Here is a 12,052-nt window from a genome sequence, read left to right on the forward strand (position 1 = left end):
ATTACATTTGAATATCAAACTTTATTGTAAGACCTATGGCCTCGGCATCAATCGACTCCAGTCAGATTTGATTCCAAACCATCCACATATTAAAATATTTGATACTGGGGAAAGGGAAGCTGGACTTTGATTACCTCTATGGTCTTAGTTGATCGCTTTCTTCTATTAACAGAGTCTATAGTTGGCAGGAATTTGGTCCACACTTAAGTGCTGAGGCAGGAAACAAAATGTTCTCTCATCTTGGACTGGTCATAGGCTAGTTTGCTAGGAATGCCACCCTGCAGCACTTCAACAATGCATGAGAATGCAAAGAAGCCACCAGTACTCATTCCCTGCTGCAACTGCGCAGCCTCCAATGTATAACTCAACGTTGAGTTTGGACTTTTTACCAGACTTAGAGGATGAAATCAATCACATGTAATTGTACTAAAATCATAGATCAAGGACGAGTAAATCTGTACTCCTGGATTAATCTGCTCATATTATCCAATCACCAGTCCAAATAGGGTTCCTGTTCAAAAAAAGACTTTTATTTGGGGGACTAGTTGGTTGGACTTTTGCCTGTATAAAAATTATCAAGGCCAAACTCCAAGGCATCATCTCACATGGTCTGGGGGTCAGCTTCTGATTATCTATTTGGTCTTCCCTATTCCTATAATTGTCAACAATCTAAGAAAGTTGTTCGAGGCATTAGATGGTATATACATATGGATCAGAAACAGAAACTGGGTTTCATATAGAGCCAGTCTATGACACCAAAATATTTATTTTCAAGATATTTTACACATTGCAGCCTCATCGATTACCTGAATTAACTTCTCAGGCACGCAATATATAGCCCTGGGCACAACAAGCATGTACTATGATTTATGTAGGTATACATGTACATGTATTTGGATTGCCGGCAAATCATTTTCAGATCAAAGGAAACGAGGAAAAATGTGCAAATGTTTTAGTTTACTCAATATGGCTTTCCGCACATAATGTGGAATACTAAGGTTGAGGCTGTCAAATACACGCACTTTCCCCTTTCCATCAATTTTGGTGACTGCTATCCAGTGTTTGGTGCTTTCCATGTGTATTATCTGCACATTGCACTAGACTGCCGCATCAAAATGGTTTGGTCGCTGAACATATTCAATAGGTTGTGTTTTTATATCCGCCGCTGGCGATTCAAAGATGATGATAATGCAACATTTAGCCGTTTTGTGGATAGCCATTTCTTACTGCCTACAAACTCCTCTCAGAGATCCTTGATCTAAAATAAAAACCAATCATGGCACATGTATTTACATCTTCATGAACTTGCAAAGTATTGTGAATGCAGTATCTAAGTGGCATTAATTGTGACAATTTTTGACTTTGACAGGAATATTATTTGTTAACTTTATGGAGTAGATCAAAAATTTACATTGGGCATTGTAATGAGCAGGAAGCTACTTTGGCCAACTCAATGTACCGGATGAATCTGCTTTTTGCTAGTTCCTGACTTTATTACTGTTTTACAGTATTTTTATTTCACGATTATTTCCTGGTTTCATAAATCTCCTTCGATCCAACATTGCTCAACCGATTTAGCCCAAAGAGTTGACTTGTAGAAAACAACAGCGAAATTAGTACAAGTACTCAGTCTCCAAATCAGATGGTGTTGTGGCACCTTGTTACCAACTTGTCAAATAGTTGATAACAACTCCTCCACAGATTAGAAACCAAATTAGATTCCAAAACCCTGATTAGAGATTTGCAAATCAGATCAAATCACCAATCATGAGATTTGCATCAAATCCCCGAAAAAATTGATTACTCAGCTTGTAAATCGAATCAAATTAAAATCATCAATTACATAGTGGATGATGGTTTTAATTTTATTTTATTTACAATATGATCAGCCATTCTTCTGAGTGATTTGATTTGGAGCAAATCGCATGCCAGTGATTTGATATGATTTGTAAATCTGTACCAAAACCATTATCAAAACACCTGAGTAGTCTTTCCTACCCCAATGATGAATATCCCATACGGATGATACCGCCTAAGGAGATATGTGCACATAGACAAATCTGCACATTAACAAAATCGTGTTTTAGCCCAAGAACTTGACAAACTTTCCTACTTTATGAACAAAGTCCTAATTAATGATAAGGAATGAGATTAAAAATGAAAGCTAGTCAAACATCAACATTTGTTGGTCCAGCCACTTCCTGTGAAAACAGGTGGAAAATATTTAATTTTAAAGTCAGATCACTGTAGTTTGAGTATGATATTTTACTGGTTAGTAGCATATCTGGGTTTACGGCGCATACATCATATCCTTATAATAATTCCTTCCAACAACTCAGTCATCTACCACAGTCGCCAATGTTACTGGTACTGTCAAAGACCTTAGAAATACAAACCTTGTTGCGGTGATACTGCGACCTGCAAAGCTCATACAAGGGGTAGGACAATGCTTCTCATATAGGAGCACGCTACAAACTTAAGAGCCTTGTACAAGTGTTGTATGGGTGAAACAGCAGCTTGTACATAGCCTTGTATGGGTAATGTATGACAACACTCATGTGCGCTCATGGGCCATGTGGGGTCCCAAGATACCCGCAGTCCGAGTGTCCATACACAGAAATTTCAACCCATCTTCACACTTATATATACAGTAATACTTCAACTTACGAGTGCTCCAACGTACGAGAAACTTGAGATACGAGCCAGCTTTCAAGCAAGTTTTAGCACTAACATACGAGCCATGTTTGAGATACGAGCACTTGAGTCAGTTGCCAAGTATGCCGGAGGTGTTCTATGAGAACAGCATCACTCTGTATTTTTCAACTGATCAGGTTATACTGTTGTACCGTGTTTTTTTTGTGCACGATTTTCTGTGCAGAATTATGTGAATTAAAAGTACTGTGCGTAGACCGAAAGTTTGCCAGTAAAATGAAAGATAATACAAAGAGAAAGCAAATGATAACAGTCGATATTAAACAGAAAAATATTGAAAAATATGCGAAATGTGTATGCGTGATTCAGCTAGCTCGGCAATATGACAGAAATACATTCATAATTATCAAACAGAAGGATTATATTCAGGGCATTTAGTTCGCAAAAGGACTAACCATAGTTTCTAAACGGTGCAGCGATCTTCACGACCGCTGATAGCATTGGACAAACAATTGGCCGGTGACAGCGTAACTGAAACGATGCTATGTGAAAAGGCCGGCGCTATCTATCCAAACTGTTTAATAGACATTCGGACAAGTTGGCTAGTGGTCGTGCGTTAACCATTTGTGACGACACCTGTGTTCGTCCTAATCGCAACATGTTGCAAGGGCGACAAAGGCAAACGTCCTTAGATAGGTTTATCTTAAAACGGCCGGCTAGTCGTGAAAGCAAAAAAAAGGAAAATTTTCTCGCTAACCAGCGAGAAATTTCAAACTATGAATGCCGAAGAAATTTTAATTACGTTTAGTTGAAAATGAAAGTTTGCTTTTAGGTTTGCTTCTAAGTTTGTCTTTTAACACTTTGATAAAATCCAAATTTATCAAGGACAACTGCTGTAACAAAGGATAACTTATATCTCCTTCCCTGGCAAATGCGAGTGTTAACTGCTATTGTATGTATTCAATTTTACATTTTAATTAATCACATTTCCTTGCATTATTTATTATTTGTTGCTTTTTGAAAGCATATAGTACGTAAGGACAATAACCAATATGTTTTTTCTGTTACAATATCTTGTTTTGAGTGTTTTATTTGCTTTTTTAGAGTATGGAAACCAATCAATATATATTTAATTGTTCTATATATAAATGAATTGCACCAACATGCGAGTAAATTGACAAATGAGCTCAGTCTCGAAACGCATTAAGCTCGTAAGTTGAAGTATGACTGTATATAAAAAAATCGATAGGAAAAATATCGAACAAAAAATGACACGATTTCGAGAAAAAATATTAGCCAGCCTAAATGAGCCTATTGATTGGTGAGAGAAACTAATTCCCACATTGAGGCACACGTATACATCGTTCCAGTTTACACTGCCTAAAAGGATATATAAACAAAAACGATGCATCGCAATGATATATTTTACCAACATAAGCATTTGTTATTTTCTCAACATCGATTTAAACAATGTATTGCCTGAATGCACTTAATGTAGCAATAATCTTCCAGCAAATTATCAGAAACAATACACATACTTAATGACGTAGACAGTGTAGAGCTGCCTAATCTTTCAGATGGAACATCAGACAGGAAATAAAAACCTAAGAGGAATCCTCATAGTGCCACAATCCTCGATGGTACCTTCAAATGCAAAACATTCTTCTGCCCATTTGAAAATTTATCGACTGTTGGACGCAACTAACAGTTTTATTTACAAGAACATCTTTGAATACAGCAAATAGTACTCACTTTTTTGTAAGAATGGAAAGAACTTTTCCAGAAGAATCCGAACTGTCATAGACAGCACATTTTTAGTGTGATTGCTCAGGAAACTTCTTGAATACTCCGTTCAATCGCTCCACACTATTGTTCCTGGAGTCTGCTCTAAGCACTTGATTTTTTTGATAACAGCTTGTCCATTTCTGAAAAAAGCAAAACTAATGTTTAACACACAGTAAGCCAAATGGTCTCCTGTAACTGAAGGTACATGTAAGTATTTTCAATGAAGGCCTTGCTATATGTTTGCAGAACAACACTTGATCAACTAGAATGGACCAATAGGAGTCTCCAATATCTGTTGTACAAATACAGTCAAACATGGATAACTCGCCCATATATAACTCGAACACATTGTTAACTCGAACGGATTTGTTTGGTCCGTTCCCACGCAATGATAAATTGCTTTAGATAACTCGAACTTAGCATCATTAACTCAACAGTTTTTTGCCCAATGGCTACCGAGACGGTTGTTATCACTTCAGAATATCACTTTATTCCAAGCCATAGAGATAAGCATCAACTTTTAGTAGTTCTTAGGCGTCATTATTACCATCATCGGCAAAATATTTTCGTTAACGACTTTTCTAAAGGTTTGCAAAAAATCAAACTTCAAATATAAAAACTGACTGTGAGCTAAATGTGCAGTCAGGTTGTGAAAGTTTGCATTGGCTAAAGATTAGACACGGGCAAAAAAACTTGGGAGACAGACCTTCCAGGCTGTAGTTAGTCTGTTACGGAATGTTGTTTTCTATTCAAATACCTGCAATTAAGGCTACTTGTACCAAGACATGGACATGCAGTGTGAAAATGGGTGCATTGGGGACTGTCACAAACACGCCCCTCTGTGTGGCTACAATAGATACAATCATAGATTATGCACCTAGCCTGTGATGATTTGTCTCATATGCGATAAGACTATGTCATATTCGGCATCGCTAAGGCCCATCTTGGTATTTTTGACATTTCTCAGCCATGCCTGTTCGCGATGAAAGTCACAGAACGATACTTGCACATCTTAGATGAAGAGAAACATGCTTCATATCAAAGGGCAATGGAAGAACAGATTAATGTGGATGAACCTGCAGCAGAAATCCCATATACGAACTCAAGCTAGAGAACGCTGCAAAGATTCAACCATCTACTACTCAGAATGACTCACTTTAACAACACTTTTACAGCCATAAACTAAGCAATGTGTAATGTATGTACACAATGTATTCCACGGTCAAACAAATTGAATGTCTTCATGACTTGCTACAAAACGATTGTCTCAAAATGCGGGGTTATGCCCCCTTACATATCACTTGCACTTTGCCAATAGTAAAGCAAAATTGCTAGCCTCACACCGTTGATGTTGCATTGTTGATGGTTTGTTTATTAAATTAGAATGGAAGAAAATAATGTTTTTACCTGGGAATGATTCCTCTAGTGTGGCTATTTCAGCCTGGGAGTAGTTCGTTATGAAAAACTTCGGCTTCCACAATGGTTTCCATTCCTTTATTTTAGTCAGAGCCGTACATATATGCTTCTTCATTTACTGCTCCAGGACAAATGTACCCACCACCTGTGATAACAAGCACATTTCGCATGTCACAAGTCAAAGTACCAATAAAGAGGTTGCTTCTATCTATCACTTCACCATAAGGTAATATGGCAATGGTCATTACCTTTACCATACCTTCGAGGAAATGCAGACTGGCTAAATGGAAGTGATTGACCACGGACCAAAATGTGCGTTGATAAGGCTGACTTTTAAAGCGTGCTACTTATTAATAGTAAACTGAAAAGACAGGGTAGGAGCACAATTTTATATATAGCCTTTGCGATATTTAACACTAGGCAGCAAATTTTTATTTCATACATGGCTTATCTGATAATCGATGTTAGTCTTCATCACCACAAAGAAAAGAGGCGGAGCATACTTAGTAGTTCGATGAGTCGCATCCATTAAAATTATGTTGTCGCCGTACCCGCATAGCATTCATTTTGGATGATCGGTCTGGGTAACCAAGAGAAATTTATGTGAATTCAAGGACTTCTGAAAGTGAAATTCAGCTGTTCCTTGCCCGTGCAACTCCTTTTCTTTAGTGATCTGCAGACTTTTTTTAGTCTGAATATGATTATCTATATATGATGAGCAAACATAACAGCTCAAAAAATTTTGATGGGTCTGTGCAAACATTTTCAAGCGTGATTGTGGCTAGTTTTAGAGTATAAGCCGATCTTCATGCTAACATCAGTCTGTGCCTTTCAACTAGATGATGGCAAAATAGTTTTTTATTGAAAAGCAATAAAGCAATCTTGAACACAAGGAGGATCAATTATAATGGCAGTGGCTCAAATCTTCGCCAGTTTCTGGGTCATTTTTGTAAGGGCAAGCTTAATTAGGAGGTGCAAATGTTCAGTTGGTGGGAAAATTGAGACACTGATAGTCACCCTTTTTTTGTTGTTGAACAAAATGAAACATAAACCTTTTTTCAACAAGAAGAGACCCCAACACCAAACATATGTCTTATGAATTGAAATTCTAATAACCTTGGTGATTCTTCTGTCAGTGTTTCCTACAAATTTCAAGTTACAAATTGAACATACACAACATATTAGATTGAGTTTGCTGAGCGTTTCAACAGTACATGCAAATGTCATGTATGCAACAGAAGGCATGAAAAAGTGAAGATTGAAACACTCACAATGTTTCTGAAAAAGCTATTTGAATGTGACTCTTTAAGATGCGGTCATCAGGGGGAAAAAAGGCTTGTTCATGCTGGAAGGAAGTTGCTTTATTCATAGTCATAAAGATGATTCCTCATCTCTGGAAGTGTATAAACTCCTCGAATTACTAGTTGACGAATTTTCTTTGTAACGCATTGATCCACTGATGCTACAAGTTCAGTGGCCTAAAACAAAACATGTCATATACATTAGACTACTAAGCATGAAGGGCTGAAAACATTCTCCCCTTAATAATAAACTGTCAGATGACTGCTCTACACCCAAATGGGTGTGGGAGAGATGCTACATGTGAGTTCTTTCGGCTTGTATAGGCCACAGGCGTCAGACCAATATGGGTAGCTCAGATTGTGCAATCAACAAATTTTTTCTAATATGAGAGAACATCGATTATCATATCACAACATATCTCTCTCAGAAGGTGTTTTTCATGGACCGAGATATCGGGTAAGCAGGCTTTATATACGGTTCCATATGAGAGATTTAATATGGATCTAAGGCGTTTCGATAGCTGTTCCTTCGCCCACTTAGCCCCTTTGATGATCTTTGAAAGAATAAGAACAGAATTGTGATAATATGATCCCACGACCAAACGCGAGCGGAGCGAATGTTTGAGAGATTTATGATAAATGCATGTGCACACAACTCTTGAAAATTAATCATCAACACCGTCGCAAACCCTTGTACCGAAATCGCATCAACAAATTTAATCATTTTTCAATGGAGTCATTCAAGTATAATAACGATACAAAACACATATATACCTATTTAAATGTGTTACCAAGTCTTTGAAAATTGTCGACAATATCCTAAAACTTACTCATCAGATCGGATTATACACAAATGACAGATTAATTAGGCCTGAAATCGTTTTTAAAACTTGACAAGCCTTATTTTTATCAAAATTAAGACCGGCAAACGGACTGCCGAGCGACAGAGAATACAACGATTAGGTCGTGCGCATTTCACACAAAAAAAACGTGCGCATTTCGCCAGTCTATAGCATTGTCGAATTGCCGACGGTTTCTAATATTTTTTCATTTTTAATATCTTGCAAAAATATTTAATTATAAGAATAATTATTTGATTTTATAAAATTATCATAAAAATAATTATTCGAATTTATTTGTCCGAAGGTTTCTGTAATAAACGTAGACCGTTCGAGGCGTAGATCGATTTACAGGTACGAAACTGTGGTACACAGTCTATCAGCCTATGTTTTTTCCCAATTACTGAATATTTAATTAAATTATTTAAAATGTTAGCCAAAATTCTTTACATCTTATGTACAAGCTAGGGCCGAACTACAACACCCCTTTATGACGAAAACATTTTTTTATTTTGCTCCAGTTTGCAGAAAACTTCCAGACGTATGAACGCTCATACTTGCTTTCTGCTAGATCGCTATCAAAACCATTCTACATTAAACACAACCAACTTTCAAACTGTGTATATTACACAGCAGCTTGCCATTGTATTTCTAATATTGCATTTCAGAGATATAATAAACATATTTCCTTATTGCTGTTGTTAAATTACATACATTACAGTAGGTTAGGCCTACCTAGTGCTGGGACGATATTACGATATTTCGGTATATCGTCGATATCACTTTCTGATACCGACCGTACCGAGTGCTTTCTGCCCATATCGAAATATCGGATATCGTCGATATTTGACAATATCGACGATAATATAGATCCATCGGTTTTTTGATGTCATCGCCCTGTTTGCAATGCGCTAGTCTACAAAAAAGCTGCCATCTTTGTAGAAAACTATCTTCATTCTCTTGAATAATAGTATGTTAGTTGTAATATTTAATTGCTGATAACAAAATAACAAAAAGCTTCTACTTGCAAGCAAATCAAATAAAATGGAAACTGTGAAAGTATCCTGAATGCAAAATAGTAGTGAACAATTCATGTTCAGTTTGAGATAATTATTGTAAAAATTAAAAGAAAATTTATATGAGATGATGACTTCAAGTAAGTAATGCAGGATAACTTTTACAAAAATAAATTGATTGATACTATATACAAGAGTTCAGGTCTGAAGAATAGATTTTCTATGAGTATTGATTGTGGCAAGATTGATTATTATTAATAATTGGATGACTATAATATGGTCTGTACCATCTGACTGTGTAAGTATCGTTCATGTTTACATAATTAATAGTATTTTTCGATGTTGTTTTGATACTAAAATAAAAAATTTGCAAACAAAAGCATTGTTTGCAATAATTAATTGCAGGAGCTTCGTGTTTTTAACGATAAAAGTTCTCCATAAAGATGGCGGACAGCGATAGAATGACGTCACGAAAAACGAAGGATATTCCACTCATAGAGTTATCTCCCCCTAGAGTGATAACTACACGAGTGTTTCCGGTGCCAACAAGGAGCGTTTAGGCCACGCCTCTTTTTTGTGCTAGTCAGTCGTAGTGATTGACTAGATAATAACATCAGCCATGAGAAGGGTTAAACAAGGATCATGAATTTCCAGTTGAGATAGTAATTAATGCTCATATTAAAGAAAAGATGATTATAGTTTGTTACTCTAATATATGCTTATTATTTAAAGCAATTCAATACCTACCAGGGATCGCTAAACATATTATGGAAATGTTTACTTTTTCATTTCCATAAACATAAATATTTCCATAATTTTAGGGAAATGGATATGGACATTTTATTTTACAAGTATGGAAATGGTATGAAAATGGAAATAATATGGAAATGAATTATGGAAATGCTATGGAAATGGAAATAATATGGAAATGAATTATGGAAATGGAATTAATATGGAAATGAATTATGGAAATGGAATTAATATGGAAATGAATTATGGAAATGGAAATAATATGGAAATGGAAATAATATGGAAATGAATTATGGAAATGGAATTAATATGGAAATGAATTATGGAACTTTTATGGAAATGGAAATAATATGGAAATGAATTATGAAAATGGAAATTGTGACATACACGCAATCCCTGATACCTACATGACTTGCCAAGGTACTGAATAGATAGTGAGTGAAAGTGAAGGTAATGCAAGCAGTTACTCATAGATAACATATATAGTCATACTGGGGTTGTATTACATTGGTGTGATGGGAAGCTAATCAACTGCCATCAACTATGAGCTGTACTACCCGGTGTTGCCCGAGTAATAAAAAAGTATTTGGACAGAAAATTTATTTTTATATAACATTTCCTATTCTAACTTTTAAACTTCATATCATGAGAAAATATTTTTAAGCAGTTTAAATGAATTAAGAGGAAAAAGAAAACAACTCTAAAGGTTTGCAAGCTTTTTCAAACTACAACTTTTAAATTTTATATCATGAAAGAAGTGTTTTGTTGAAATAAATTAGGAAAAAAAATAAAAATGTAAATGTGTTTAAATGTAAAATAATTAGCGAGTAATGGCTAAATATAACCTGTTTAGCTATGATTACAATGAAAAATTATTTAATAAATAAGGTAATAAAAAAGTCTATTTTATTTTTATATAATTATAGTTAGTAGAATTAAGTATAATTTATTTTTATTTAACATATAACAACATTTACCACTTTAACTTTCAAACTACATATTATGAAAAGTGTTTTGTGTAATTGAAATAAATGAAGAGAAGAGAGAAAATAAAAACAACAGTAAATGTTTTCAAGATTTTTCAAACAACTACCACATTTAAACTTCATATCATGAGAGAATTTTGTTGTTAAAATGAATTAAGAAGAAAAATGAAACTGCAAATGTGTTTAAATGTAAAATAATTAGCAAGTAATGCTAAATATAATCTGTTTAGCTATGATTACATGTAAAATAAAAAATTATTGTAATCATAGCTAATTTTTATAACTTTATTTAATAAATAAAGTAATTCACAACTACTTTTTTATTACTTTATTTAATAAATAAAGTAATAAAAAGTATATTTTATTTTTAAATAATTTTAATTTAGTATAATTAAGTATAATTTATTTTTATCTAACATATAACAACATTTGCCACTCTAACTTTCAAACTTTTTGCTTGCTTACATCAAGCAAAAATGTCCACTAACTAGTGGACATCTTTGCTTCAAGCTAGTCTATGTATTTGATTGATATGTATTGAAATGTAATATTACATGCAAGGGCTGTTTGTGAACTGAGGTGACAATGAATCACTCTATCACCATACAATGTCAATACTTTCAGTTGATGGCAGTCGATTAGCTTCCCATCACACCAATGTAATACAACCCCAGTATGACTATCTATCTTATCTATGAGACTATGAATAACCAATGATATACAGCCCCTCATGTGTGGGGCTGTATATCATTGGAGTAACTGATTGCATTAACTCACTTACTTAACACCACCTATTCAGTGCCTTTGCAATGCATGTAGGTATTGAATTGCTTTAAATAATAAGCATATATTAGAGTAATAAACTGTAATCATCATTTCTTTAATATGAGCAATAATTACTGTCTTAACTGGAAATTCATGATCATTCTCATGGCTGACGTTATTGTCCTGTCGATCACTACGATTGACTAGCACAAAAAAGGGGCGTGGCTTAAACGCTCCTTGTTGGCACCGGAAACGCTCGTGTTGTTGAATGCACAGTTATCACTCTAGGGGGAGATAACTCTATGATTCCACTCTATTTGATACTCGATTCTTCAAAGAATTATACTGGTACAATGGTTCATTAGGGAGTTGTCCTCCCATGGCAGCTTTTTCTAGCAGACAAGACAACTCCAAATAACATAACCGATATTTCGATATATCGGTTCACTACGCCATCATATCGTATCGAATTTTTGATATCGTCCCAGCACTAGGCCTACCGCGTTAATTAATATTCATTTTATTCTTGTAAAACATAGGTT

Source organism: Watersipora subatra, chromosome 2 (genome assembly GCF_963576615.1).
Source record: "Watersipora subatra chromosome 2, tzWatSuba1.1, whole genome shotgun sequence".
In the NCBI taxonomy this organism is placed as follows: Eukaryota; Metazoa; Bryozoa; class Gymnolaemata; order Cheilostomatida; family Watersiporidae; genus Watersipora; species Watersipora subatra.